The sequence below is a fragment of the Equus asinus genome, chromosome X (assembly GCF_041296235.1).
Source record: "Equus asinus isolate D_3611 breed Donkey chromosome X, EquAss-T2T_v2, whole genome shotgun sequence".
Lineage (NCBI taxonomy): Eukaryota > Metazoa > Chordata > Mammalia > Perissodactyla > Equidae > Equus > Equus asinus.
The window spans coordinates 102,717,888-102,745,648 of record NC_091820.1 but is presented as its reverse complement, the minus strand read 5'-3'; the positions used below and the strand labels follow the sequence as shown (position 1 = coordinate 102,745,648).

Here is a 27,761-nt window from a genome sequence, read left to right as displayed (position 1 = left end):
ATATCGGCACTGTTGAAATTGTAGCAAGTTTCTTGGCTGACCTTTGTGTGCGGATACACGACTCCCCTTCCTTAAACAGTATTTCATTGAGATGGGAAAAAGCCTCCTGCTCTGTTTGGGAGTTTTTAGTACTCTGGTGCTTCTCTTTAAATCTGTTTTTGAAATACTGGATTTGGATCTCATCCTATGCAAAAGTGACGTATATTGAGACATTTTAAATACTTAATGAAATCTCCAAGTAATGAAACTTTCATTGGGTGTGTTCCACAGTGGAACTAACCTACTCCAAATTTTACACATGCCAGAGGAGTAGTATAACCAGAAGGCAGTTGTTTATACTAGCTCGCTAGTAGTCTGCAGATGAAATTGATCCAGGCGTTTGTTTTCTATGTTTTTTAGCTCTGCATTTTTCTTTCCTTTATTCTTTCTCAGAATCTAACTCTCATCCTTTGGCTCTGCATACTTTTCCTTGCCCCAATATTTGAAGGAAGTTTTAAAAAAAATCCATTTTTTAGGCCAGCCAGCTTATACCTAAGCAGTAACAAGTATAACTGGATAATCCCAGAGGGTAGCTATTATTATTATTACTAGCTTTTTAAAAAGTATATAATTGTCTGGTTGGGCTATTATTATAGGGTTGAGAGTTGCCTCATGGGTGATCCTCCTTTCCTAGTCTGCCTATATGTCTGCTCTCTGTTTTCATGTCCACTTAAAATATTATCTATTGAATAGTAAGCTCCATGAGGACAGGGCATAGTATATGCTCACTGAATATTTCTTAAACAAGTGCATGTGCTTGTACCTGTAACTGCCCAGAATTTGGGAAACTAGATTTTTAAAAATAGTACAAAGGAAAAGGGTTGTTACGGGCTGCACTTGTTTTTAATTCCTTTCCTCATATAAAAATGTTATTATGGGGGCTGGCCCCGTGGCCGAGTGGTTAAGTTCGCGCGCTCCGCTGCAGGCGGCCCGGTGTTTCGTTGGTTCGAATCCTGGGCACGGACATGGCACTGCTCATCAAACCATGCTGAGGCAGCATCCCACATGCCACAACTAGAAGGACCCACAACGAAGAATATACAACTATGTACTGGGGGGCTTTAGGGAGAAAAAGTAAAAAAAAAATAAAAAATAAAAATGTTATTATGGTGGTTAGTCTTCAGTAATGATGATTGCAAAACTGAGGAAAACAGAGACTCAACCATTTGTTTCCTGTTTCAGTGAGTCTCTGTGCAGTAGGGTGACATCACTTTCATATTTAGGAGAGCCCATATTAGGTAATAGTCTTCTTTTTGGTGAGCAGGATTGTCCCTGAGCTAAGATCTGTGGCAATCTTCCTCTATTTTGTTTGTGGGACGCCTCCACAGCATGGCTTGATGAGTGGCGTGTAGGTCCACACCCGGGATCTGAACCTGTGAACCCTGGGCCACTGAAGTGGAGCATACGAACTTAACCACTGCATCACTGGGCCTGCCCCTGTAATAGTCTTTACAACTTTCTCTTGTCATGCTAGAAGGCATAGTGGCCTACTACCAAAGAAGTTTTATTCTAACATATTCGTCTTTATATGTAGGGATCTCTTAACCAAATGGATTCTTTCGTCTAGATTTTTTAAATATGATCTTAATACGTGGCTTATTTTTTAAAATAAATATTTCATTTTGGAATAAATTTTGGGTTTAGAGAAAATTTTTAAAGGTAGTTCAGAGGTCCTGTATATCTTTACCCAGCTCTCCCTAATGTAACATTTTACATAACATACCATTGGTGCAGTACTCTTAACTATAGAATTTATTTGATTTCCCTAGTTTTTCTACCAAAGTCTTTTCTTTTTCTGTCCCAGGATCTAAAATTGTTAGACATGTTTATTTTAGAAGACATGCATAGATAAAAAGACAAAACAAAATACTGGTAATCTCCCCCTATCCAGAGATAATTACTGATATTTTTAGTGTATATCTTTCCATATTTTTTCTATAAAGTCTATTAATCCATTCCCCAACAAACAATTTGAATTTCCCTAAAAGACAGGTTACAAAATGTGCTTTATATACCATTTTGTATTTGCTCTTTTACACTTAGTATAACATTTACCCTTTTTGTGAACATCTTCCCATGCCTGCTGTTTTCAATATAGTTATAGTTTAATCTGTTCCCTATCCTTAGATATTTTGTTGTTTCCATTTCTTTGCTCAGTTAATTCTTTGACTTAAGGCCAAGCTATGCATGTGTTCTTAACCTGTTCCCCCCAACAAACCTGAGAAATGATACTCTCTTATCAGTAATAATGGCTCATTAAGCCAGTGATTCTAAATATGTATTAGGTTGAACCATTTGAAATTGCTGTTTTTTGTGCACACCAGATTGACTATTGTCAATTTTATATTGTTTGACCCTAGTTTGAAAAAGCTTTCTAGGTTATTCTGATCCCTTCCCCCTCTTCTCGCTCCACTGAGACTCCCTGGCCTCGCTGCTGAGAATCTCAGGTCACATGCATTTAGAATGGTGAGCGGACTCTGAAACATTTTGGCCAGGCAAAAATGTTGACAAACTCACCTTCCAGGTGTCTCTGATAAACACAACATCCTTAAGACCTTTACCCATGTTGATGACATGTGCAGAGAACTTGAACTCCGGTGAATTGCAGTTGCCCGTCAGTATATTGAAAATCGACTCTGGAGCTTTCAACCTTAGCTCTGCAAGATAGCCTGATGCCTCTGTCTGCTGGTTCCATGTCTGTATTGGATAGCCAAGGCCACTGGTGCCACCTAGTGGTACTTTTTAGAATAGCAGCTGATGTTGCTCTACCGCTCTCCAACATACCAAATACTTGAACTTTTTCTTCTTTTACGCTTGTCCATGTTTGTGGTCTCACTTCCCTTTTCTTCTCCCCACCTATGCCAGTGGCGCTTATGGATTTCATTCAAGGACATACACTAGCCATATAGTTTTGCTGTGATATCCTTGTTTAAATAAAGGCTTTGGAGTATGAGACATGAAATAAGTGTAAACACACTCAACAGACTGTTATTTGCCCTGCTTATGAAGTCATGCTCCCTACCCAAAATGGGCATAAAGTTCATATTGTGTCAGAATGTGGCACTTCTCATGTTTAATTTCAAGCTTCTCAATATATGGGAGGAAGCACTCCTATGTATGTCGGATGTGAAGAGGCATAAACTTCTACTTCGAGTGAAAAATTTAACTTGGAAATCTTTCTTTGGTTTCCTTTCTCTTTAGTATGACTTGTTACATCCCATGTTCATCCAAGAACTATTTAGTCGGCACCTGCTGTGTAGCTGTACTCGGCTAGGTTCTGGGGATTATAGTGGCGATCAGGACAGACATGACCTCTGCCTCGAAGGAGCTTACAGCCCAACGGGGGAACAGAAGCTTGAACAAATTGAAGCGCTGTGCTATCTGGGTGCTGGGAGAGCAGATAGCAGAGGCACCTGACACAACGGGGGGAGGTCAAGGAAGGCCTTTTAGAAGTGTCATTTAAACTAAGACCTAAAGGAAGCCAGGAAAAGGGAGAATAGAATGTTCTTGGCAGAAGGGAAAGCATGTGCTAGACGCAGAGGTGAGAGATTAAGCTTGGTGCTTTTGAGAAACTAAAAGAAGTTTGTGATGGCTGGAGCTGTGAAACCAACTCATTTAAGCCTCATGAGAGCCCTGGTAGGGAGCAGTAGTGTTAGTGCCTCCATTTTAGAGTTGTGGCAAATGAGGCAAAGAGGTTAAATAACTTGCCTGAGGTCACTCAACTCTAGTAAGTGGTGCACCCAGGAACTGGACCCAGGCCATCTGGTTCCAGCATGTTGGCTCCTAACTGCCATAGTAGACTGCCTCCCAGCAGGGCATTGTGTTATATTGGAACTTTCTTGTCCACCTCTTTAGCCTTCGATGGAGCATGGCGCCTGGTCCTGTTCCTCTGTGGTCTTTTTTCTGATCAGTAAAATCTTTCTTAGTAAACTGAATGTTAGACTGTACTAGGCACAGACTATTCCAAGAGCTGGAGCTTATAAATGAGTGAAAAATTCCTTAACCATAGAGCATCTGGGCTAGCCCAGAAATTCTCTGATTTGCTTTAGTCTTTTATCATTGACTGGGAATCAAATACCTCATTTGATATGCACCTCTAAGGTTGCTAACCTGTATTTTTCAGAAAATCCTAGGTGGCAAGTTATAATTGGTTGTATTTTTTTGCAAAAAATGAGTATAAGATATGTATTCCCCACAAGGCTAGAATTTTTGTTCGATTGCTAAAGTTAACTTGGCAGTATCCTTTTCTCTGACTTTTAAAGTTAGTTAAAGGGTAAACACAACTAAATAGGACTACAGTTTTTCAAAGTCATATAAATTAGACACCTATAAATGGAGATATCTTTTTACAGTGGATCTGATTTATCCTTCATGTACTTAAAATACAAGTGCGTGTTTCGTAAAATGAGGAATAGACTTCAGTTTGAAGTTATCAGTTAAGGTTTTAAACTAGATTTTAGAAGTTGGATTATAAATACTCAGTTGTACATAAACTATTGAAGATTGTTGTAATTTGATATTGTTGAAGCGCTTGGAATAAAGAGGGGTGTGTGTGTGTGTGTGTTTAATGGCACAAAGCTGGTGCTTTCATTTACTTGCCCATTTGTATGACTGGATTCAATCAGGAGTGACGACTCGGAAGTGTCTTTCCAGGAGTGAAGATCGGCCTCTGCTGGTGTAGCCGTACATTCTTGCCTTGTTCTCCGTGGGACCAGAGTTGGCGTTATTACTAGGGTCATCACTAGGGATGTTTTTGCGAAAAACAATAAGGGGGAGGGACACTCTGATAATAATTATGCCGAGACAACTGGTATCAACCAGGAGACAGACCCCGGCAAGCTGGGAAATGCGATCACCCTTGTTTTAACCAATTCAAACAGGGATCCAATTTGTGAGCTTCGCTTCAGAAGCACTGGCTCGACCCAGTTGTGTTAACGAGCAGCCACAGATAGATTTTTCTTTTACATTGGAATAAAAACATTTATTTTCGAGTAAATGTGTTCTTGCATATTGTAGTAGAATCGTATGTGGAGCAGCTGTATTCTTTTTATAATTTTTGGTGTGGTGAACTCCGTGCTGCAAGGCCCTGTCGAGGTTACTGCAGGACACATTCCTAGCTGTGTGGGCCTGACAGGAAATGAGATTACTTACCAATGATGCTTTACTGTTTCCCAAAACATTTGGAGATGAAAACTTTCAGAAAAATAAATGGTCAGCCTTTTCCGCCTTCTTCTTGTGAAGTCAGCTAGTGCACATTTGTAATGCAATATCACAGTTGGTTGGAATGTCTGAAGCAAGACAGTCTTAGGTAAGCTGATAGCCTCTGACGTTGGAGGAGCTGGTCGCAGAGTTTAGGTTGTAAACAAGAGTGCCCTGATGGAGAGCTACCTTCTGAAATCCCCTCCCTTCATAATCCCTCTCATCACCTGTGTGGCGAGCAAAGCAGTGATAGCCATCTACTGCCTTTTGCTTGTGGTACATTTTCCAGGGGCAGGCCTCAATTCCCCTTGGGGGACTGGCCTCCTCAGCTGGAAAACATTGTCCTTATTGGGTAGAAAAGTGCGAGTATGACGTGGTACCTATTAAATCTTACACAGATATCATCTGGCATGTGAGTTCATGTTTGTTTTGATAGGATAAGTGAGTGGAACTCTGGGCTTTACAGAAAGTATTTACATTTCCATCGGTGCGGAACCCCTCATGAGTGGCTTTTTGATATTGTCTATTCACTTGCTCATAGTAGTCAATTTTTGTTAGTCGCGTTTTGACATAGGGGACCGCAAGGATGCTTAGCTTTAGGAGACATTTAACATTGTAGTTATAGCAAGAAAAAGGAAACTTTATTTTATTTAGCTTCATGGATGATATTATATGAGCAAAAGAAGTTTATTGTGAGTCTAGTTTAAAAACAGTAGTGTCTGTTCTTTCTGTAGTGCAGTTGAAGTCAGCTTCTGACTCAGTTTACAGTAGCACTTTGATATTGAGAGGGGCAAACTGCCTTATGGGTCATCTCCGTTGTCACTTATCAACACACACAGACACAGACATGCTTTAGAATTAATTCAAAGACTGCTGCTATATTTTCTTATTTATTAAATGATAAAAGGAAATATATTTGCTGTATAAGTTTTAGAAAATGTAGGACAAACATAAGGATAAACCTAAAAATCACATATAACTTTACAACCCAGAGGTGAACATTTTGGCTTGTAGCCTGGGTGTATTTGAAAGAGTTGATACTTGTACTTTGTTTCAACTTAAACCAATTTCACTTCGTATATGTTGAACGTTTGCTCATATCCTTAAGTGTTCTTTGACAATGCTGCATCTGATGACTGTGTAGTATTTGATCTAGTGGATACATCATTATTTTACCAATCTGCTTTTGGGCATTTGAAGTTATTTCTAGTTTTTCTGTTATCTGTATCACAATGATAACTATCGTCTCCAATTTTTATGTGTGCACCTCTGATTATTTCCTTAGGGAATTCCTAGAAGTAAAAAATGAAATTAAGGCCTCCTGATGCGTATTGCCAAATTGCTTTGCATAAAGCTTGTGCCAATTTACACTTCTGTAAACAGTATGTAAAATGCCTGTTAGTGTACATTTGGAAGCACTGAGTAATTTCTTTATTCTTAATTGGTGCTAAATTTGATGGAACCCCAGGACATTGTTGTCTATTTTAGTAAATAAAAATTATTTCTGGCAGAAATGAAAATGGGGATGTAATGTTGTAAACAGTACTGCAAGGAACTGGTGGCCCCAGTTTTTTATTTTTTTTTTTGAGAATCATCGAAACAGACCGTATTTTATTTTATTTATTTTATTTTTTAATTGAGTTCATAATAGTTTATATCCTTGTGAATTTCACTTGCACCTTATTTCTTGTTTGTCATCATATAAGTGCTCCCCTTCATGCCCTGTGCCCACCCCCCAGCCCCCTTCCCCTGGTAACCACTGAGCTGTTCTCTTTGTCCGTGTGTTTCTTTACCCTCCACATATGAGTGAAGTCATATGGTGTTTGTCTTCCACAGTTGGGCTTACTTTGCTTGACATAATACCCTTCAGGTTCATCCATGTTGTTGCAAATGGGATGATTTTGTCTTTTTTATGGCTGAGTAGTATTCCATTGTATATATATACACCACATCTTCTTTGTCCAATCATCAGTCCATAGGCACTTGGGTTGCTTCCATGTCTTGGCTATTGCGAATAGTGCTGCAATGAGCAGAGGGGTGCATATGTTACTTTGGATTGTTGATTTCAAATTGTTTGGGTAGATACCCAGTAGTGGGATAGGTGGGTCATATGGTATTTCTATTTTTAGTTTTGTGGGAAATCTCCATACTGTTTCCCATAGTGGCTGCACCAGTTTGCATTCCCACCAGCAGTGTATGAGGGTTCCCTTTTCTCCACACCCTCTCCAACATTTGTTATTTTTAGTCTTAGTGATTATAACAATTTTAACAGGTGTAAGGTGGCATCTTAGTGTAGTTTTGATTTGGATTTCCCTGATGATTAGTGATGTTGACCATCTTTTCATGTGCTTCTTGGCCATCTGTGTATCTTCTTTGGAAAAATGTCTGCTCATACCCTCTGTCCATTTTTTTAATTGGGCTTTTTTTTTGTTTTTGAAGAAGATTTGCCCTGAGCTACCATCTGCCACCAGTCTTCCTCTTTTTGCTGAGGAAGACTGGACCTGAGCTGACATCTGTGCCCATCATCCTCTACTTTTATATGTGGGACACCTACCACAGCATGGCTTGACAAGCGGTGTGTAGGTCTGCACCTGGGATCTGAATTGGCAAACCCTGGGCCGCCAAAGTGGAACGTGTGAACTTAACCGCTGTGCCATGGGGCTGGCCCCAAGGGCTGTTTGTTTTTTGTTGTTCAGTTGTGTGAGTTCTTTATATATTATGGAGATTAACCCCTTGTTGGATATATGATTTGCAAATATTGTCTCCCAATTGGTGAGTTGTCTTTTTGTTTTGATCCTAGTTTCCTTTGCCTTGCAGAAGCTCTTTTGTCTGATGTAGTCCTACTTATTTATTTTTTCTTTTATTTCCCTTGTCTGAGAAGACATGGTATTCAAAAAGATCCTTTTAAGTTTGATGTCAGAGTGTACTACCTATATTTTCTTCCAGAAGTTTTATGGTTTCAAGTCTTACCTTCAAGTCTTTGATCCATTTTGAGTTTATTTTTGGGTATGGCAAGTGGTGGTAAGGTTTTCCCAATACCATTTACTGAAGAGACTATCTTTTCTCCATTGTATGTTCTTGGCACCTTTGTTGAAGATTAGCTGTGTAGCTGTGCGGTTTTATTTCAGCTTTCAGTTCTGATCCACTGATCTGTGTGCCTATTTTTGTACCAGTACCATGCTGTTTTGATTACTATGGCTTTGTAGTACATTTTGAAGTCAGGGATTGTGATGCCTCCCGCTTTATTCTTTTTTCTCAGGATTGCTTTAGCTACTCGGGGTCTTTGGTTGCCCCATATGAATTTTAGGATTCTTTGTTTTATTTCTGTGAAGAATGTTATTGGGATTCCGATTGGGATTGCATTGAATCGTTAGATTGCTTTGGATAGTATGGACATTTTAACTGTGTTTATTGTTCCAATCCATGAGTGTGGAATCTCATTCCATTTCTTTATGTCATCATCTATTTCTTTCCGTAATGTCTTATAGTTTTCATTGTATAAGTCCTTCACCTCCTTGGTTGAATTTATTCCTAGGTACTTTATTCTTTTTGTTGTGATTGTAAATGGGATTATATTCTTGAGTTCTCTTTCTGTAAGTTTGTTATTAGAGTATAGAAATGCAACTGATTTTTGTAAATTGATTTTGTACTCTGCTACTTTAGTGTAGTTGTTGATTATTTCTAATGGTTTTTCTATGGATTCTTTAGGGTTTTCTATGTATAAGATCATGTTGTCTGCAAACAGTGGGAGTTTCACTTCATTTCCTATTTGGATTCCTTTTATTCCCTTATCTTGCCTAATTGCTCTGGTCCAAACCTCCAGTACTGTGTTGAGTAAGAGTGGTGATAGTGGGCATCCTTGTCTTGTTCCTGTTCTCAGAGGGATGGCATTAAGTTTTTCCCCATTGAGTATGATGTTAGCTGTGGGTTTGTCTCACATGGACTTTATTAGTTTGAGATAATTTCCTTCTATCCCCATTTTGTTAAGAGTTTTTATCATAATCCACTGTTGGATCTTGTCAAATGCTTTTGCTATATCTATTGAGGTGATCATGTGGTTTTTATTCCCCATTTTGTTGATGTGGTGTATCACGCTGATTAATTTGTGGATGTTGAACCATCTCTGTTTCCCTGGTATAAATCCCATTTGGTCATGATGTATGATCCTTTTAATGTATTGCTGTAGTTGGGTTGCCAATATTTTCTTGAGGATTTTTGCATGTATGTTCATCCACAACATTGGCCTGTAGTTTTCCTTTTTTGTGTTGTCCTTGTCAGGCTTTGGTATCAGAGTAATGTTGGCCTCATAGAATGTGTTAGGAATTTTGTCTTGCCTAAATTTTTAGAATAGGTTGAAAAGGATAGGTATTAAATCCTCTTGGAAAGTTTGGTAGAATTCTCCAGTGAAGCTGTGTGGTCCCGGACTTTTATTTTTTGGGATGTTGTTGATTACTGTTTCAATCTTTTTACTTGTGATTGGTCTATTCAGATTATCTATTTCTTCTTGATTCAGCTCTGGGAGGTTGTAAGAGTCTAGGAATTTATCCGTTTCTTCTAGATTGTCCATTTTGTTGGCATATAGCTTTTCGTATATTTTCTTGTAATCCTTTGTATTTCTGTGGTATCCATTGTAATTTCTCTTGTTTCATTTCTAATTTTATTTATCTGAGCTTTCTCTCTTCTTTTCTTTGTAAGTCTGGCTAGGTGTTTGTCAATTTTGTTCATCTTCTCAAAGAATCAGCTCTTTGTTTCACTGACCCTTTCTACTGCTTTTTTTGTTTCAATTGCATTTGTTTCTGCTCTGATTTTTATTATTTCTCTCCTTCTGCTGACTTTGGGCTTTGTTTCTTCTTTTTCTAACTCAGTTAGAAGTGTGTTAGAGATTGCTTATTTGGGATCTTTCTTGTTTGTTAAGATGGGCTTGTATTGCGATTAGTTTCCCTCTTAGTGCCACTTTTGCTGCATCCCATATGAGTTAGTGTGGTGTGTTTTCACTTTCATTTGTCTCCAGATATTTTTTGATTTCTCCTTTGAGTTCTTCAATAATCCATTGGTTGTTCAATAACATGTTGTTTGGTCTCCACATCTTTGTCCCTTCCTCAGCTTTTTTCTTGTAATTAATTTCTAGCTTTATAGCATTGTGATTGGAAAAGATGCTTGTTATTATTTCAATCTTCTTACATTTATTGAGGCTTGCCTTGTTTCCAAACATATGGCCTATCCTCGAGAATGTTCCTTGTGCCCTTGAGAAGGATGTGTATTCTGCTGTTTTGGAATGGAGTGTTCTGTATACATCTATTAAGTCCAACTAGTCTAGCTTTTTATTTAACTCCGCTGTTTCCTTGTTGACTTTCTATCTGGATGATCTATCCATTGATGTGAGTGGAGTGTTGAGGCCCCCCACTCTTATTGTGTTAGTGTTAATATCTCCTTTTAGGTTTGTTAATAGTTGGTTTATGTACTTTGGTGCTACCGTGTTGGGTGCCTAGGTATTTATAAGTGTTATGTCTTCTCAGTGGAGTGTCCCTTTGATCATTATTTACTGCCCCTCTTTGTCTCTCTTTATCTGTCTTATCTTGAAGTCTACTTTGTCTGCTATAAGTATAGTGACACCTGCTTTCTTTTCTTTGCCCTTAGCTTGGAGTATTGTCTTCCATCCCTTCACTCTGAGCCTGTGTTTGTTGTTGGAGCTGAGATGTGTTTCCTGGGGGCAGCATATTGTTGGGTCTTGTTCTTTAATCCATCTCGCCACTCTGTGTGTTATTATTGGAGAATTCAATCCATTTACATTAGGGTGATTATTGATATATGAGGGCTCAATACTGCCATTTTATCACTCATTTTCCATTTCTGCATTTCCTTAGTTTCTCATCCTGTGTATTTTGGCCTACCAATTGAGTTATGTAGGTTTTTATGCTGGGTTTCTTAGTTTTCTCCTTATTTATTATTTGTGCCTCTGTTCTGCTTTTTTGTTTACTGATTACCATGAGGTTTATATGCAAAATCTTGTAGATAAGATAGTCCATTTTCTAATGGCCTCTTATTTCCTTAGACTAAACCGATTCTGCTCCCCTCCTCTTCCCCTCGTATGTTGTTTTTGTTACATCTTATTCCATCTTGTGTTGTGAGTTTGTGATTAAAATGACAAGATTATCTTTGTTTTTGGTGTTTTCCGTTCCTTTATCTTTAATGTTATACTTGAGTATTTGCTAACCTGTTCTGATGTATAGCTACAATTTTCTGATTTTGTCTACCTATTTATCACCTTGCTCTGGCCTTTGTAACCCCTTTCTTCCTTTTTTTTTCAGATATGAGGGCCTTCTTGAGAATTTCTTGTGTGTGTGTGTGGGGGGGTAGTCTTGTGGCTATGAACTCCCTTAGCTCTCTTTATCTGGGAAAGTTTTTATTTCTCCATCATATCTGAAGGATATTTTCACTGGATTGACTATTCTTGGCTGAAACTTTTTGTCCTTCAAAGATTTGAATATATCATTCCAGTCTCTCCTAGCCTCTAAGGTGTCTGTTGAGAAGTCCCTTGAAAGCCTGATAGGGATTTCTTTGTAAGTTTTTTCTTTTCTGCCTTGCTGCCCTTAGTATTTTTTCTTTGTCATTGACTTTTGCCAGTTCCAATACTATATGCCTTGCAGTAGGTCTTTTTACGTTGACATATTTAGGAGATCTGGTAGCCTATTTCACTTGGATTTCCATCTTCTTCTCCAGGCTTGGGAAGTTCTCTGCTATTATTTCTTTGAACACTCTTTCTGCTCCATTCTCCTTCTCTTCTCCCTGTGGAATACCTGTAATTCTTATGTTGCATTTCCTAATTGAGTTAGATATTTCTCAAAGACTTTCTTCATTTCTTTTCAGGCTTAGTTTTCTCTCCTCCTCTATCTGGAGCATTTCAATATGTCTGTCCTCAATTATGCTGATTTGTTCCTCGATGATGTCAGCTTTAGCATTCAGGGAATCCATATTTTGTTTTATCTCATCCATTGTGTCCTTCATGTGTAATATTTCTGATTGGTTCTTCTTTATAGTTTCAATCTCTTTTGTGAAGTAGCTTCTGAAGTTGTTGAATTGTTTCTCTACCTTCTCTTTTAACTTGAATTTTTTGATGATAGGTGTTTTGAATTCTCTGTCATTTAGGTTATATATTTCTGTGTCTTCAGGATTGATTCCTGGATACTTGTCATTTTCCTTCTGGTCTGGAGATTTAACATGATTTTTGATACTGCTAGAGGGTTTGGCTTTGTTCTTCCACATTGTGGTATTATTTGATTGCTGTTATCACCTGTCACCACTTGGTGGGGGTCAAGAACTGTGTATTCTGAGCCTTCTGAGTTCTGCCGGGATCCCAGGTGCTGGAGCAGGGTGCTGGGTGGGTAGGGGGAGGGGGGCTTTCTTTCTCCTGCACACTCTTGGGGCCTTCTCGCTCTGCCCTTGCTATCTGCTATCCTAGGGTGTTGGCTTGTTCAAGTACCCCCTGCCATAGCTAGTCACCTCGGTAGGGGGCTTTCCCCTAGGCTGCAAGGACCTCAGCGATCTATGATGTTCCCACTAGAGTGTGGCCCCTCCCCACTTTCCTCCCTCTTGGAGGCTGTGTGCAATCCCCAAATCGTAGTCTTTTGGGGAGGGAGTGAAGCTTTCTCTTACCCCATTCCACCTCCTCTAAGGGTGGCTCCAGCACCTCCACTTCCCAACATATGCCTGCATGGGTCTCTCAGACGTCTTTTGTGTTGTGTGGATGTCTTCTGTTGCAATATGAATGCCCTTTTGTTGTACCGTTGAGGGGAGAGTTCTCCAGGAGAGTTCACTCCATCATGATACTGACGTTAGTCCTTGAAACAGACCATATTTTAGCTGTTAGAGTCTATATTTCTAAGAATATATTTTTCCTTTCTCAAGTAGTCTATCAAACTCAACTTTAATGTAGGGGAAAGTCATAATTTTTTTCTCCTGAAATCATTGCTCCATGAATGCTTACTGTTCATTATGTTAGTGCTTCTGTGAGTATATTTTTAAGACTCATGTTTTTGTCGTCTTTAAAAACAAAATGTAACTGCTGGCAAGAATTGTACAAAGTTTTGAAACGTTTGATTGTTGAACAGGAGTACTTTCTGCTCAAGGTCACTTAATGTAACAAATACTTGTTTCAAGTATTGTTCAGGTCTTTAGTATTTTAATGAAAGCCTTATAAATTCAGAATCACCCATGTATCAACACACTTCTTGAATAGACTTGAAATGAAGAGACTTGGTAAGTCCAATGTTTGATATGTGATCTACTTGTCCAGAATATTTAAGAACCAGTTTCGTAAGACTGTTGGTCCTGAGTCAAGAATTACCAATGTAACAGCGATTTTCATCTATTAAAACTTTTTTCCCCAGTGTTTTTTTTCATAATAGTTAAGCTATATCTTAGATGGATCTTAGAAGTATGATTTATTGGTATCTGCAACTTTTAAAAATTGTTGTTTTATGGGGCTGGCCCCATGGCCGAGTGGTTAATTTCTGCACACTCCACTTTGGTGGCCCGGGTTTGTGGGTTCAGGTCCTGGATGTGGACCTATTCCACTTGTTGGCCGTGCTTTGGAGGCATCCCACATACAAAAAATAGAGGAAGATTGGCAATGGATGTTAGCTCAGGATGAATCTTCCTCACACACACACACAAAATATTGTTTAAATGCAGTTGACACACTTAGAGCTTCTAAAGAGAATGTGTTTTTCCCTCTTGATACTGTTAATTTAATCCTAGGTAACTGAAAGGATAGGAATAGGGCACTTTTTTGTTGGTTTCTAATATTTTCACATTCATCTTAAGAGTAAAATTAATCAATACTGATTAGAAAGAAATTCTTAATTTTACTGTATAGGGAAGCTTTCCTGACGTTCTAGAAAGTTGACCCTATTTTAGCTCCTATGGTCATTTGGAGGGGAGAGGGAGAAGAGTTTCTTTTTAGAGACTAGTTCACTACTCTCATTTTAAAGCCTATTTTGGCTCTGAAAGCCTACAACTTTGTAAGTAAGGAGTGGAGTTTATATGTGTGTAGTTTATCTTCCTGTCCCAGCTGAAGTCTGGTACTTACATTGTAGGTTAGGTTCTTGTTATTTTTATACACACACACACACACATACACAATTTACATATATATGTGTGTATATGTGTATATATTTATATGTATGTATATATATATATATATGATTTGCCATACTAATGGTAAAACTAAATGTGTATTATGTGTCTGTATATATATATATAAAATTTACCATACTAATTATAAGGGGAGAAGTTATATAACAAAATGGGTGATGACAGAATTCTTAGCTAGTGTTGGAGTATTTCTCTTGGCATTCAGACTAGGCTCTGTCTTTGAGCTTGGATAAAGACAATGGGTGTAATAAAAATAAGCATTGCTTTCAAACTGAGAAAGTGAAACCAAGAAATCATCCGAGAATACTGGAGATTTAACTATGCAAAGAAATGCCCAGTGTTGTCATGGATATGTGATTTATATGTTCTTCCAGCACTGAAAAGAATAATTTTTGAGTTATGAGTAGAACAAAGGATTTTCTGTTTGGCTAAAACTAATTATCATCGTCCTAAAATATAATGGTAGTTTTTTGTTATAAGTACTTTCCCAAAATATCTGCCGAAGATGGTAACATAAAAAAAAATCCTAGCCTAAAAATAGTTACAAATGAAGTGAAGGCTGACATTAATTGTGAAGGAAAAAATAATGATTTAAACCAACCTTATTCTCTGGCGAGTGTTAGTTTATTTCTCTTATCCATTCTAATAAATATTTGATGCTCTTTCCAAGTCAAAGTGAAATACAGAGATAATAAGACACAATCTTTGCCCTGAATGAGCTTACTGTGTAGATAAATGATTAAGATAAACTCATAAATAATAGAAGGTAATATAATACAAGTTTACAGCTATTAGAGAAGAGCTTTAGAAGTTCCAAAAAAGGCTAGAAATTTTAGCTTCAGGTGTAAATGAAGGTATTCCAGAAAAGGTGGCTTTTGGGGCAGAATTCTGGGTAGTAAGAGGGGCATAATAAAGTCTCGGAAGCAAGGGAACTTCAGAGAATGTGAATATGACATAGTGTTTTTGAACAGGTAATAACTGATTTCTTGGGTGGAGTACAGGTAAGGTAGGTTTTTTTCCCTATTAAATTAATAAGATTAAAGTGATTTTATAGTAAAATATTCAATGCTGCTGATGGGAGTATAAACAGGTACAGCCTTTCTGGAGAGTGATTTTGTAGTATATGTCAAGAGCCTTTTTTCCCACCCCACCATCCTACACACATCCGAAAAAGATCTATCTTTGACCTGGTAATCACACTTTTAGGAAATATGAGGGAATAATTTTTATAATCTTGAAGTGATAAAATGACTCAGAAGCTACAAGAGACTATTGATACATTTTATTACTTAAAACTTAAAAACCAATATTTGGCCCAGAGTACCCATAACAAAGAGAAAACCTATGCTGGGAAAAATATTTGTAATATGTCAGACAAACGGCTTATATCCTTAATATACAAAGGGCTCTTATGAATCACTAAGAAAAAATGAATACTCAAGTGAAAAAATGGGCAAAGGACCTGAACAAGTCACTCATATAAGAAATTTAGATATAGTGAAATATTTTCATATGTTCATTGAAAAACAGCAAATTAAAGCAGTGTTTCTTGTACCTGTCAAACAGTTCAATCCAATGTTGGAGGGGATATGGGGAAAGGGGCACATTAATATATTCCTGGTGGGAATGTGAATGGTATATTCTTTTTCAGAGGGCATTAAAAGTTTTGTTTGAAATAAATTTTAGACTTTTACAAAAAAGTTGCAAAAATAGTACACCATTTCCGTGGACCCTTCACCTAGCTCCCCCTAATGTTAACATCTTACATAACTATGTTGTAGCATAATTTTCAAAACTAAGAAATTAATATTTGTACAATACTATTAGCTGAGTTACAGACTCTATTCAAATTTCACCAGTGTTTCTACTAACATCTTTTTTCTGTTCCAGGATCCAATCCAGGATCCCACATTACATTTAGTTGTCATGTCTCCTTAGTCTCTTCTAATCCATGACAGTTCCTCAGTCTTTGACTTTTGTGACGCTGACAACTTTGAAGAATACTGGTTAGTTACTTTCTAGAATGTTCCTAATTTGGGTTTACCTAATGTTTTCTCATGGTTAGATTGAGATTGTGCAATTTGGGCAAGAATACCACAGAAGTGATGTGCCCTCAGTGTGTCATGTCAGCGTACATGGATGTTCATGTGCCCTATTACTAGTGATGGTGACCTTCATCACCTGGTTAAGGTGGTGTCAACTGTGTTTTTCCATAGTAAAGTTACAGTTTTTCTTTTTGCAATTAATAAATATTAATACTTATACTTTATTATATTGTATTAATATGTATTTGGGGGAGATACTTTGAGACCATACATATATCCAGTTTCAACTTTAAACTTTCACTCACCACTGTTAGCATCCACTGATGGATTTTGCCTGCAGCAATGATTACTGTGGTGTTCTAATGGAGATTTTCTATTTCCTTTATTCCTTCCACATTTATTAATTAGAATTCTGTGAGGAAGATTCGTCCCTTCTCAATTATTTATTTTTCAACCAGTCATTTATTTGTGTTAGTATGGACTCATGGATATTTATTTTATTCTTTGGGATATAATTTAATACTACGGTTATTTATTTTGTTGCTCAAATTATTCCAGCTTTGACCATTGGGAACTCTTTTGGGTTGACCCCTGTGTCCCTTTGACATGTTCTCATCTTTTTTTTGTTGAAGTACTTCCTTACTGTCTGGCACTCGAAGGTACAAGGCTCAACTTAGATTTTTCCTGCCCTGGTTCTGGAATCGACTACTTCTCCAAAGAGCCCGGGTTCCTTTTATTGGAGAATGGTAATTGGAAACCCAACATCTGGGTGCTAGGTTTGATCATTCCTACTGGGGTGTCTCTGCTTCTAGACCTGGAGGGCAATTTCGATAGACTAATAGACCAGCTGAAATGCTCATATGCTTTTGACCCAGCAGTTGTGCTAAAAATATATCCTATAGAAGCACTGGCATAAATATATTGCTAAAGATGTTCATTGCTGTGTTTCTAATGATGAGAAAATAAAAAATCCAAAATGTCCATTGATAGGGAAGATTGGTTAGGCTTAATTTTGATATGGTTGTACAATGGAAAACCATAGGACTGTTAAAAAGTCTTAGGTAGATCTGAGTGTTCTGGCATGGAAAGACATGTAAGAGAGTCATTTCTTTTTTAAAGTCACAAACCTGTGTAGATAGTATGATTCAACTTTTGCTTAAAAATTGTGTGTGTATTGGGGCTGGCCCCGTGGCCGAGTGGTTAAGTTCGCGCACTCCGCTGCAGGTGGCCCAGTGTTTCGTTAGTTCGAATCCTGGGCGCGGACATGGCACTGCTCATCAGACCACGCTGAGGCAGCGTCCCACATGCCACAACTAGAAGAACCCACAACGAAGAATACACAACTATGTACCGGGGGCTTTGGGGAGAAAAAGGAAAAAATAAAATCTTTAAAAAAAAAAATTGTGTGTGTATATTAGAATATGCTTAGAAAAAAGTCCCTCAGGGTACCCACCAAATTATTAAAAGCTGTTATTTTCTAGAGGATTGAATAAAAAAATACTTTAACTTTGCATTGTATAATTTGTAATGTTTGAATTTTTTTAAACAGGTTTGTTGAGATGTCATGAATATTTTTAAAACACTTTTTGTTTTAGGTTACCTAACTTTTCCATGAAGCAACATTTTAGTCTATGATAGTCTGGAATTATCTCCATACTCTTGACACTATACATGATAGATTTTGGGTAGTTTTACTTAGGTTATAGCATTTCTTTAATATACTTTAACGTTTATGAGTTCAGTGACCCACAGTCTTATGAACATTTAAGGCTCCTGGACCACTCATACTCACATGTGTTCTTTAGTGGAAAAGAAGATTCTGGTATAGCTTAGATTCCGAGCAGTATCTTCTAGTATTTGACTGGCTTAAATGAGTTTGGCTTTAAATGAGTCATTTTCTTGTTCCTTTATGATTTTTTTAATATCCATTTTTAAGTAAACAATTTTTATTTATGGAAATTTTGTAAGATATTAAATGAGCATAAAGAATACAAAAATATGTAAAAATACTAAAACATATAAAATTCACCTGTAATCCTACCACATGGCAATAACTAGCATTAATGTTTGGTGCATATGTTTTCTATGAATATGTACCCACTCAAATATATGTGTATATAGTGGAGTCATACATATTGTTTTGTGCCTGTGTTATTTCTTGATTTCAACATTTCTGACCTTTGAACTGTATTCTACTATGGCAGCTATCATCCAGTACTTGCCAATATATGACATGTATGTTTATCTAAAACAAGACTTATGAAAGACCGTTGCTTAGGGAATTGTTTTGTAAGGGACTTACCAGAATTTCCTTTTAGATTTGAACACTAAGTGCTTATGACTTTGTTAGTATCTTCCACTTTTTTTTGAAACATTCTCTTTTAAACTTACTAAGATTGGTTCTTGAGACATTAAGTACAAGGGGAAGATTCATCATGCTTGAAACATTTCCAACAGACGCTATCACAAGTCTAGTATTGACTTGATTTCTGGAAGAATGTTTTCAAATATTGGTCAACAGACTAACTTATTTACAAGAGGGCAAGAAGTAAAAACATTAATGGTTTGTTTTTAAGTCTTTCTCAAAATATGAGGGTTGTCTGAAGTTGAACAACACTGCTTTGTGTTTGTATCGCTTTTTCCTTAATCATTTTCCTGTTAGCTGCATGGACGCTGTTTTGCTCCCTGGTATTCAGAGGGCAAAGCTTTCTCAGTGCTGCCTCATTCCCTAATTGAAAGATGATAAACTCGAGATGCTGTATTATCTCCTTTTTCATGCCACTAGGTGATTGCTGAGTAGAAACAAACCATATTATATGCTTCAGTCTGTTAAAAATTAGCTATGCTAAAGATTTCCAACTTCCTTTTATTACAAATACTTGCATATCTGTGAACGTGATGACTAAAATTTGCATTGTGATTTTAGCCAGATCATCCCTATTCCCGATTGTCTGTAAGTAGAACGTGCATGGTGATAATCTGCTTTAGTTCTTTTATATTAAATTATTACTTCAATTTATTTTAATAGAATGACTTCAAGAGGAGGGTGCTGTTTTGTAGGGGTGAGGCTAAGAGAGAGGTGAGTGCAGGGTCAGTTCTTCTGTGGCGTAGAAAAACTTAATTAGGCTAGGGTAGAAAATGTGATTTAGTTCCTGTTTATTTACTGGGCAGCCGTTGTTTGCTTTCTTTTTTTGTGATGAAAGAAATGTCCTGTAAGGTTATAGGCACTGAGAAAAATTCTTTCTTTCTTTTGTATTAAAGAACCTCTGAGAGTAGCTTCATTTTGCCCAGTTGATGGAGGGCTGTGAGTCTGGAAATGAGTAGGAGATTGAAACTGGGGCTGTCATCCAGCTGAGAGAATTCTCTGATACTTTTGATGATCTTCTACCTTCTCCCTCTGGAGTACCAAAGATCCAAGTGTGGACAAGCCTTTGCAAATATTTGCTGATGAAATTATTTTCCAAATTAAGCAAACTAGTGGATAGTTTTGTGTCCTCTTCCCACCTATAGGTCTTTAAATGATTTTGTAGAAGGTTGGTTTATCAGTTTGATGTGGGGTCGGTGAGCCGAGGAGTCGAAAGAAAGATTTCTTAGACTCTTAAGATCTGGCAGTAGTGCTCTTTTATTTAGAGAATAGTATAGAATAGCATGGGGACAGGACCCATGGGCAGTCAGAGCTTCTGCTGCTGCCCCCGCTGGCATGGGGACAGGACCCATGGGCAGGCAGAGCTGCTGCTGCTGCCCCCGCTGGCATGGGGACAGGACCCATGGGCAGGCAGAGCTGCTGCTGCTGCCCCCGCTGGCATGGGGACAGGACCCATGGGCAGGCAGAGCTGGTGCGTGGGGACAGGACCCATGGGCAGGCAGAGCTGCTGCATGGGGACAGGACCCATGGGCAGGCAGAGCTCCTGCTGCTGCCCCGAGTTGAGGGTTAGGGCTAAATTTAAGGCATAGGTATGTGAGTAATCTCTTTACGAGACAAAGAAAAAAGTTAAAATGGTACCAGTGCCAGTAGGGTCCGGCCATTGGGCGGTCCCACAACTTTTAGATAAGAATCAAACCAGATTGAGTAAATGGCAGAAGTCACCGCTCAAATATTATCTTCAACTAAAGACAAAGGAGGATTTTGGGGTGGGGGGGTCAGTTACATGAGGTTGCCAGACAGTAAACAACTTAAGTTCTTGCCTTCCCCATTAAGAGTTTCCAGAGATAAGGCCATCCCCCCTTCCTCCTGGCGCAGAGAGGGAGGCATGGAGATTTCCTTCACAAATGCAACTGTCTCTGATCAAAGGGCAAGCAAATTCCATTCCTCGGAGCCTGCTGCTTATCTGTAGTTTTAAAAGTAACCAGCCTAAAAATCCTCGTCATAAACCGTTTTAAAATTAAGCAGCCTAAAAATCCTCATCAAGTTTATCTGAATTAATCTGTGGGGGAAGTATATATTTGTATATAGAAATATGATATTTTTCTTCCCCAACGTTCTCTTCGTGAGTTCTTTGGACTTAGTTATTTTAAAGATTGGCACCTGAGCTAACGTCTGTTGCCAATCTTCTTTTGTTTCCTTCTTCTCCCCAGAGCCCCCCAGTACATAGTTGTATATTCTAGTTGTAGGTCCCTCTGGTTGTGGCATGTGGGATGCCACCTCAGCATGGCCTGATGAGTGGTGCCGTGTCCACGTCCCGGATCTGAACTGGCGAAACCCTGGGCTGCTGAAGTGGAGCTCGTGAACTTAACTGCTCAGCCACGGGGCCGGCCCCTGGGCTTTCTTTTAATATGTATATACAGAGTTTACCCCCTTTGTATTAATATTAAATGTTAGCCCCTGGGAGAAAAATAAGAAAATGTTTAATAGTGTGCTTTTTGTTTATAAGTAATCTTAACCATTTGTGTTCACACATGTACTCATACTGTCACCAGCACTCCCTCCCCAAAAGTGGATTGTGGATATTAACTTTAAGTTGGAATGTAGTTCTATTAAAACAAAAGGCATACTCTTACTCAGTTAGTGATAGGTCTGAGTATAAATCATTCTTTTCCTTCCTCCTAAAGGTAGCAAAAGAGAAAATTAACGGTCTGAGTTAATTACCAGCTAGTTAGTGTGGTGATTAGTTATATGGATGTTTGTTTTGCGACTTCCATGGAGGTGACTAGATTTAAAAATAAATTTGAAGGGTTATTCTCATCGTATGCAAGTAGTACTGAGTACTGACGGATGGAAATAAAACCTCAGTGTGTCTTCAGAGTCATAACATCATGCTCAGGACACCCCAGTGGTGTGGAGATGTAACTAAAGAATACCAAGTTACTGAAGGCCTTACTTTACTTTTCCAAGTATTCAGATGGTAAGGAGTTTTTCCTGCCTTGCCAAAAATAGGTTGATCCTCAACTGTAAACTGACCCTAAACCTTCACAGCATACAGACCTTGAAGAACATCACAAAACTGATGTGTATATTCGTTCAGAGAAGATGAACCTCCCTCCAGGGTTCCTCCTACACCAGCGCTGTATTTGAATTTGGAAAGAGCCTTGCATTGTTTAAAGGAAATTATTCATTTTGGGTGTTGATAGAACAATAGGTGCCTGAAGGCATTTGGGGCTGGACGTGTCTGGGTAGGTTGACTGACTAGTTTCCTGTGGTCAGGCTTTGTCTCTTTCTCTGAACTTGGTTCCTATCCTGACTGTGGAGGAATTAGAGGTGCAAATAAAGCCATGAAGAACCAGACTCCTGCTTCTTGCCATTTTCTTGTTCTTTTCTTTTTTTGTTGAGATATAATTGACGTATCACATTGTGTATGTTTGAGGTGTGTAACGTGTTGATTTGATACATTAATATATTGTAATATGATTACCATGGTAACTTTAGCTAACACTGCTATCACGTCACATAACTATTGTTATTTTTTTGTGGTGAGAACATTTAAGATCTAGCCTCTTAGCAACTTTGAAGTATATAACACAATATTGTTGACGATAATCACTATGCTGTGCATTGGATCTCCAGAACTTATTCATCTCTAGTTAAAGTTGGAACCCTTTAACATCATCTCCCCAATTCCCCCACTCCCCAGCCCCTGATAACCACCATTCTACTCTCTGTTTCTATGAGTTTGGCTTTTTTATATTCCACATAGAAGTGATATCATGCAACTTTTGTCTTTCTCTGTCTCGCTTATCTCAGGTAGCATAATTCTCTCAAGGTCCATCCATGTTGCTGCAAATGGCAGGATTTCCTTCTTTCTAATGGCTGAATAATATTCTATTGTGTGTGTATATCTATATACCACATCTTTATCCATTCATCTATTGATGGATACTGAAGTTGTTTCCATATCTTGGCTATTGTGAATAATACTGCACTGAACCTGGAACTGCAGATATTTTTCAATATCCTGTTTTCATTTCCTTTGGATATATACCCAGAAGTGGGAATGCTGGATCATATGGTGGTTCTATTTTTAATTTTTTGAGGAACCTCCGTACTGTTTTCCATAGTGGCCGCACCAATTTACTTCCCACCAACAGTGCACAAGGGTTCCCTTTTCTCCACATCCTTGCCAACACATTCTCTCTTGGCATAGTGATGATAGCCATTCTAACAGGTGTGAGGTGATATCTCCTTGTAGTTTTTTACTGCTTTTTTTTTTCTCCCCAGATCCCCCCAGTATATAGTTGTATATTTTAGTTGTGGGTCCCTCTAGTTATGGCACGTGGAACGCTGCCTCACCATGGCCTGATGAGTGGTGCCATGTCCGGTCCCAGGATCCGAACCGGTGAAACCCTGGGCCGCCAAAGCCGAGCGCGCGAACTTAACCACTCAGCCACAGGGCCGGCCCCCTCCTTGTAGTTTTGAGTTGCATTTCCCTGATGATTAGTGATGTTGAGCACCTTTTCATGTTCCTGTCAGCCATCTGTATGTCTTCTTTGGAATAATGCCTCTTCAATTCCTCTGCCTATTTTTTTTAATCTTCCTATTTTCCTGTAGAGTTTTGACCACTGTTTCTTAGAATCAGCCCCAGTTACTTTTCTGAGATCTTAATAGCGCTACTTCTAGTCAGACACTCATCTCTAGTCATTTCTTGTTTTTCCTTTGGTACCTGGCTCATGAGCTAAGGTGCACAGGTAATGTGAAACCGCACTTGAGTTTTTTTGTTTTTTAAAGAGGTTCTTTCCTCGTCATTGTACCCATTAATGTTGTCTCTTATTTCAGATTGAAATCACAAAAGATAGACGTGTTCTTCTTAAGAGAAAAAGAGGAAATCTGTAAGTATTTGTCCTTTAAAAATCTAAATTTGTAACTTTATCAGCTTTTGCAGAAAATTAAGTGACCATACTAACAGGCATCTTGACTCTTTTTATAGTGGAAAAACTCTGCCAGTATTTATGTTTGTGTTAAAAGGTCAATATTTGGAAAAGTAAAATTGGAAAACTTTTTACCCTGTACAACTTCTAAAATTTAAATCATCTGTCACTCATTTATAAAAGGGGAAGTGAAAATTAAAGTCTAAATAAAATCTTTTTCTTTGAATAATACCAAAAAATGGAGTCACAGATTGGAGTTCCAATTCTGACTACTGAGGCTTCCAGGCTGTGTGTCTTTGGCAAGCTATTTAACTTTACTTTCCCTCAATTTCCTCATCTGTAAAATGGGCTTAATCGTAAGCATCCAGTGAATGGTTAATTGTTATTGATGGAGTTAAATCTGTAGTACTGTATACTTTCCCCAATAAATTGAAATTTATTCTAGTCACTATTTCTCAAGCTGATTTAAATATATATCTGATCTTCAAAAATGTAAGTATTAGCAGTATCCTTCGCTGAGGCACCTACCTAGACTATTGTAGGGGAGGAAGACATTTCCTCTACCCACTGTGGGTTCTTCTGGCTGGAGAACGAATTAAATTTACATGAGACAGAATAGCAGGAGAAAATTAAACAAAGCTTTATAACATGTATACATGGGAGAGGTCAGGCAAGCTGAGCAACTTGCCAAAATGGCTGAAGCCTCCACCTTAAATATCATCTTCAGCTAATGACAAAGGAGGATTTTGGGTGTAGTGGGGGAGTTATCATGGGAGATTACCAGACAAGTACAGTAAACAAATGCAGATTTAAGTCCTTGCCTTTGACATTAAGAGTTTCTAGAGATAAGGTCATCCCCTCTTCTTCCTGGTACAGAGAGGGAGACACCTTTACAGGTGGAGATTTCCTTTACAATGTAAATGTCTCTTAACAAAGAGTAAGTAAATCCTACTTCTCAGTTGCTTTCCTGTCTGCAGTTTATTAAAAGTAACTGGCCCCAAATAATCCTCTTGCCAAAGAGACATATCTTGGGGTGGCCAATTCCAGGCCCCCCACACTATAATATAGAATAAAAGAAATACAACAGAGCACTTAAAATTAGAATCATAGTGTTTAAGTCGTGGACCTTGAAAATTACCTAGTCCAGTAGCTCCCAAACATTGATTTTTAGCCCAGTGCTGGCCAATGCAGAGTTTTTACTGGCCCATGGTGAAGTGAGGAAAATAAGGACAACAGGACATGAGTTTTTTAAAGCTAAACTTTTTCCACTTAAAGGATTGCTTCTTATTATAAGATATATCCTTCTAATTTTGGGGAGTTAAACATGTTCTGTATTTTATGAAATGATGGTGGTAGGAAATGGTAATTCTTTTGGGTTTGTTTGTGGACATACCTGGCAAAAAATTGGCAGCTGTGTCATTCCCCTCACCACCCTTCTTTCTTTTTGAAACTTTTGCTGGCTTGTGATATCTTAAAATCTGAATCCACTTCCTCATTTTACAAATGAGGAAACAGATGAAAGATTAATTTGTTCCTAGTCTCAGCTCAGCAAGCTGCTGAACCAGCATCAAAACCCTGTATATGATGCTGCCTCTCTCGTATTTCTGGTCTTCCTAGAATTGTTTTCACTATAATTGGCTATGAACTTGGAACAGAAGATCTGGTAGTTCTTATGTGCTAATAACTATTGTTGAATTCCACGTATAAAAAAATTCGAAAGACTTAATGTTCTTGTATAGCTAAGTACTGAAGTCTACTGATTAGCCTGTGTTAGAAAAATCTTAAACATGGTCAAAAATTTTTGTCAGCGGACCAGAATTAGCTGTCTCTGAATTCAGCTACTTAGGCAGCATGCCCAACCCATGATTGACAAAGGAGGTAAGGTATCAATAAGGTTAAGGTTTCCTTTGGAAACTAGACTTGGGTGCCGTTGTGAAGGCAGTAGTTTTCAGGCTTCTATAGTTAACTTATTTATCCACAGAGAGTCTGTTTCTCTCTCTCTCTCTCCCCACTCATACACAAATACACCCCTACACACATAGATACACATTTATTGCAATTGGCCTGCAGCCCATCTAGATATGTAAGAGAAAAATGCTACCAAAGTGTAGTAGGAATTGCCAGAAACATTAGCAGGAACATCTGGCCAGTTGTGTTCAGGGGTTTACAGCCACTTTGGAGTGTCTGTGACACTTTTAGAGACACCTCTTCATTTGGCAAAGCTTTGCCTCGGCTTTCCCCAATATGCTTCAAAACAGAAATGCTTAATTTCCTTGTCTTTCTTGCCTCATTCACCTTGGTGAAGCATGTATGCATGGACCAGATAAACAAATGAATGTGAAGAGAAAACAGAATGGAAAGTAGTCCCCACTCCTAGCATGGAGACATTAACTCTAGGAGTATTTTTCCATGGCTGCTTGTATTTGGCTTCACATGGCTTCCTTTAGTTAAGAATTCTTTCTGAAGTGTCAGACACACCCATAATGAAATGTTAAGAATAAACATGCATTTTGAATTATGTGCTGTCTTTGGAATATCTGTGCCTTCTCCTTTTTACTAGAGCTGATATTTGAGAGTTGACTGAATAGCCATAAGATTTCGGTCTGCAACAGATTTATCACTGTGTTCTTTTATTAGTCTTACTTATAAGGGATGTTTAATACTGAAGGGTAGAGTGAACTTTTCTTTTTTTAAATAACACCATGAGGGGGCCAGGCCAGTGGCACAGCAGTTAAGTTTGCACGTTCCACTTTGGTGGCCCAGGGTTCACTGGTTTGAATCCTGGGTGCGGACCTACACACTGCTTGTCAAACCATGCTGTGGCAGGCATCCCACATATAAAGACTTTACATATAAAGTAGAGGAAGATGCACACAGATGTTTGCTCAGGGCCAATCTTCCTCAGCAGAAAAGAGGAGGATTGGTGGCAGATGTTAGCTCAGGGCTAATCTTCCTCAAATAAATAAATAAATAAGTAAACCCCCATGATACAGTTTCACGCTATGGTGGCCAGGTAGCTTAACTGTAGTAACTTATTTGCCCATTTCGTAAGAAATGGTTTAAGACTACATTGCTGCATAGTTTTTAACATTATGAAGTACTGGAAACAAAAGAAGCAAAAAACTAACCAATTAAACTGGTTCCTCCTCTATCAAATGTGGGAGGTAGATTGTGTGGCACAAAAAGTATAGTTGTAAAATTCTCCCTGTAGGAAGTATTACTGCTGGTTACAGATATTTTTTGAACCTGCATCATGGTGGCAGCCCGCAGTTGTATTACTTTATTATAATAAATAGGTAAGAGGACAGAAGATATAGTCTGTATATTCCTCACTCTGCGAAACACATTTTTTATAACTGTAAATTAATTTTAAAGTTAGGCTCTATAACCCAATTATTTTTGATTAATTTATGTTAACATCAAAACCGTGTTCCCATTGGGATAAAATACCCAGTAAATGGAAGACCTTATGGACAAAATTAGTCTACACCATGATGCGGTGGGCCTTCTAATTCGGCAGCCAGGTTTTATCTACAGGGACCTGTAGCAGTTACTCTTTAGCAGCAGCTGTAGAATATTAATTGTCCTTGTGTTATCTGCTCCCCTTCAAAAACACCAAACCCTTTCTATTTCTCTCCAAATACATTCCTCCCAGAACTGAGTTTTTCTCCCTTTTTCATCATGTCTGATAAAGTTGGATTGTACATCCTGCTTTGTCAGTAGGTGCCACTTGTAGCATGATTTATCTTCAAAATTCCTTAAATGTACGCACTAGATTAAATTATATGCAGCCAAATCCGAACTTTCAAAAGCTACGTATTTAAAAATCAAGTGTGTTGCGATCACTTATAATGAGGAATGGCTGTATAATTATACACAGCGTATGCAAAGTGTGTAGGCAGCAACACTGGCTCTTAGATCTCTTCATTTCGACACATGGATAGGATCCCAATTATGCCATCCTGTGACCTAGAAAATTATCTGACACCTGAGGCCTGCCAAGGATGTTCTTAAGGTCTTATGGGA

General features: G+C 38.3%; 1 protein-coding gene across 5 annotated transcripts in view; it reads left to right on the top strand.

Moving 5' to 3' along the window:
- The window catches only part of ACSL4 (acyl-CoA synthetase long chain family member 4), an 89,767-nt gene that overhangs the window by 12,888 nt on the left and 49,118 nt on the right, over window positions 1-27,761 (top strand). For all 5 annotated transcript variants that reach the window (XM_014854609.3, XM_014854611.3, XM_014854608.3 and 2 more), the window contains exon 2: window positions 23,644-23,696. The gene's annotated coding sequence lies outside the window, so the exon portion shown is untranslated. The remainder of the gene's footprint in view (window positions 1-23,643; window positions 23,697-27,761) is intronic.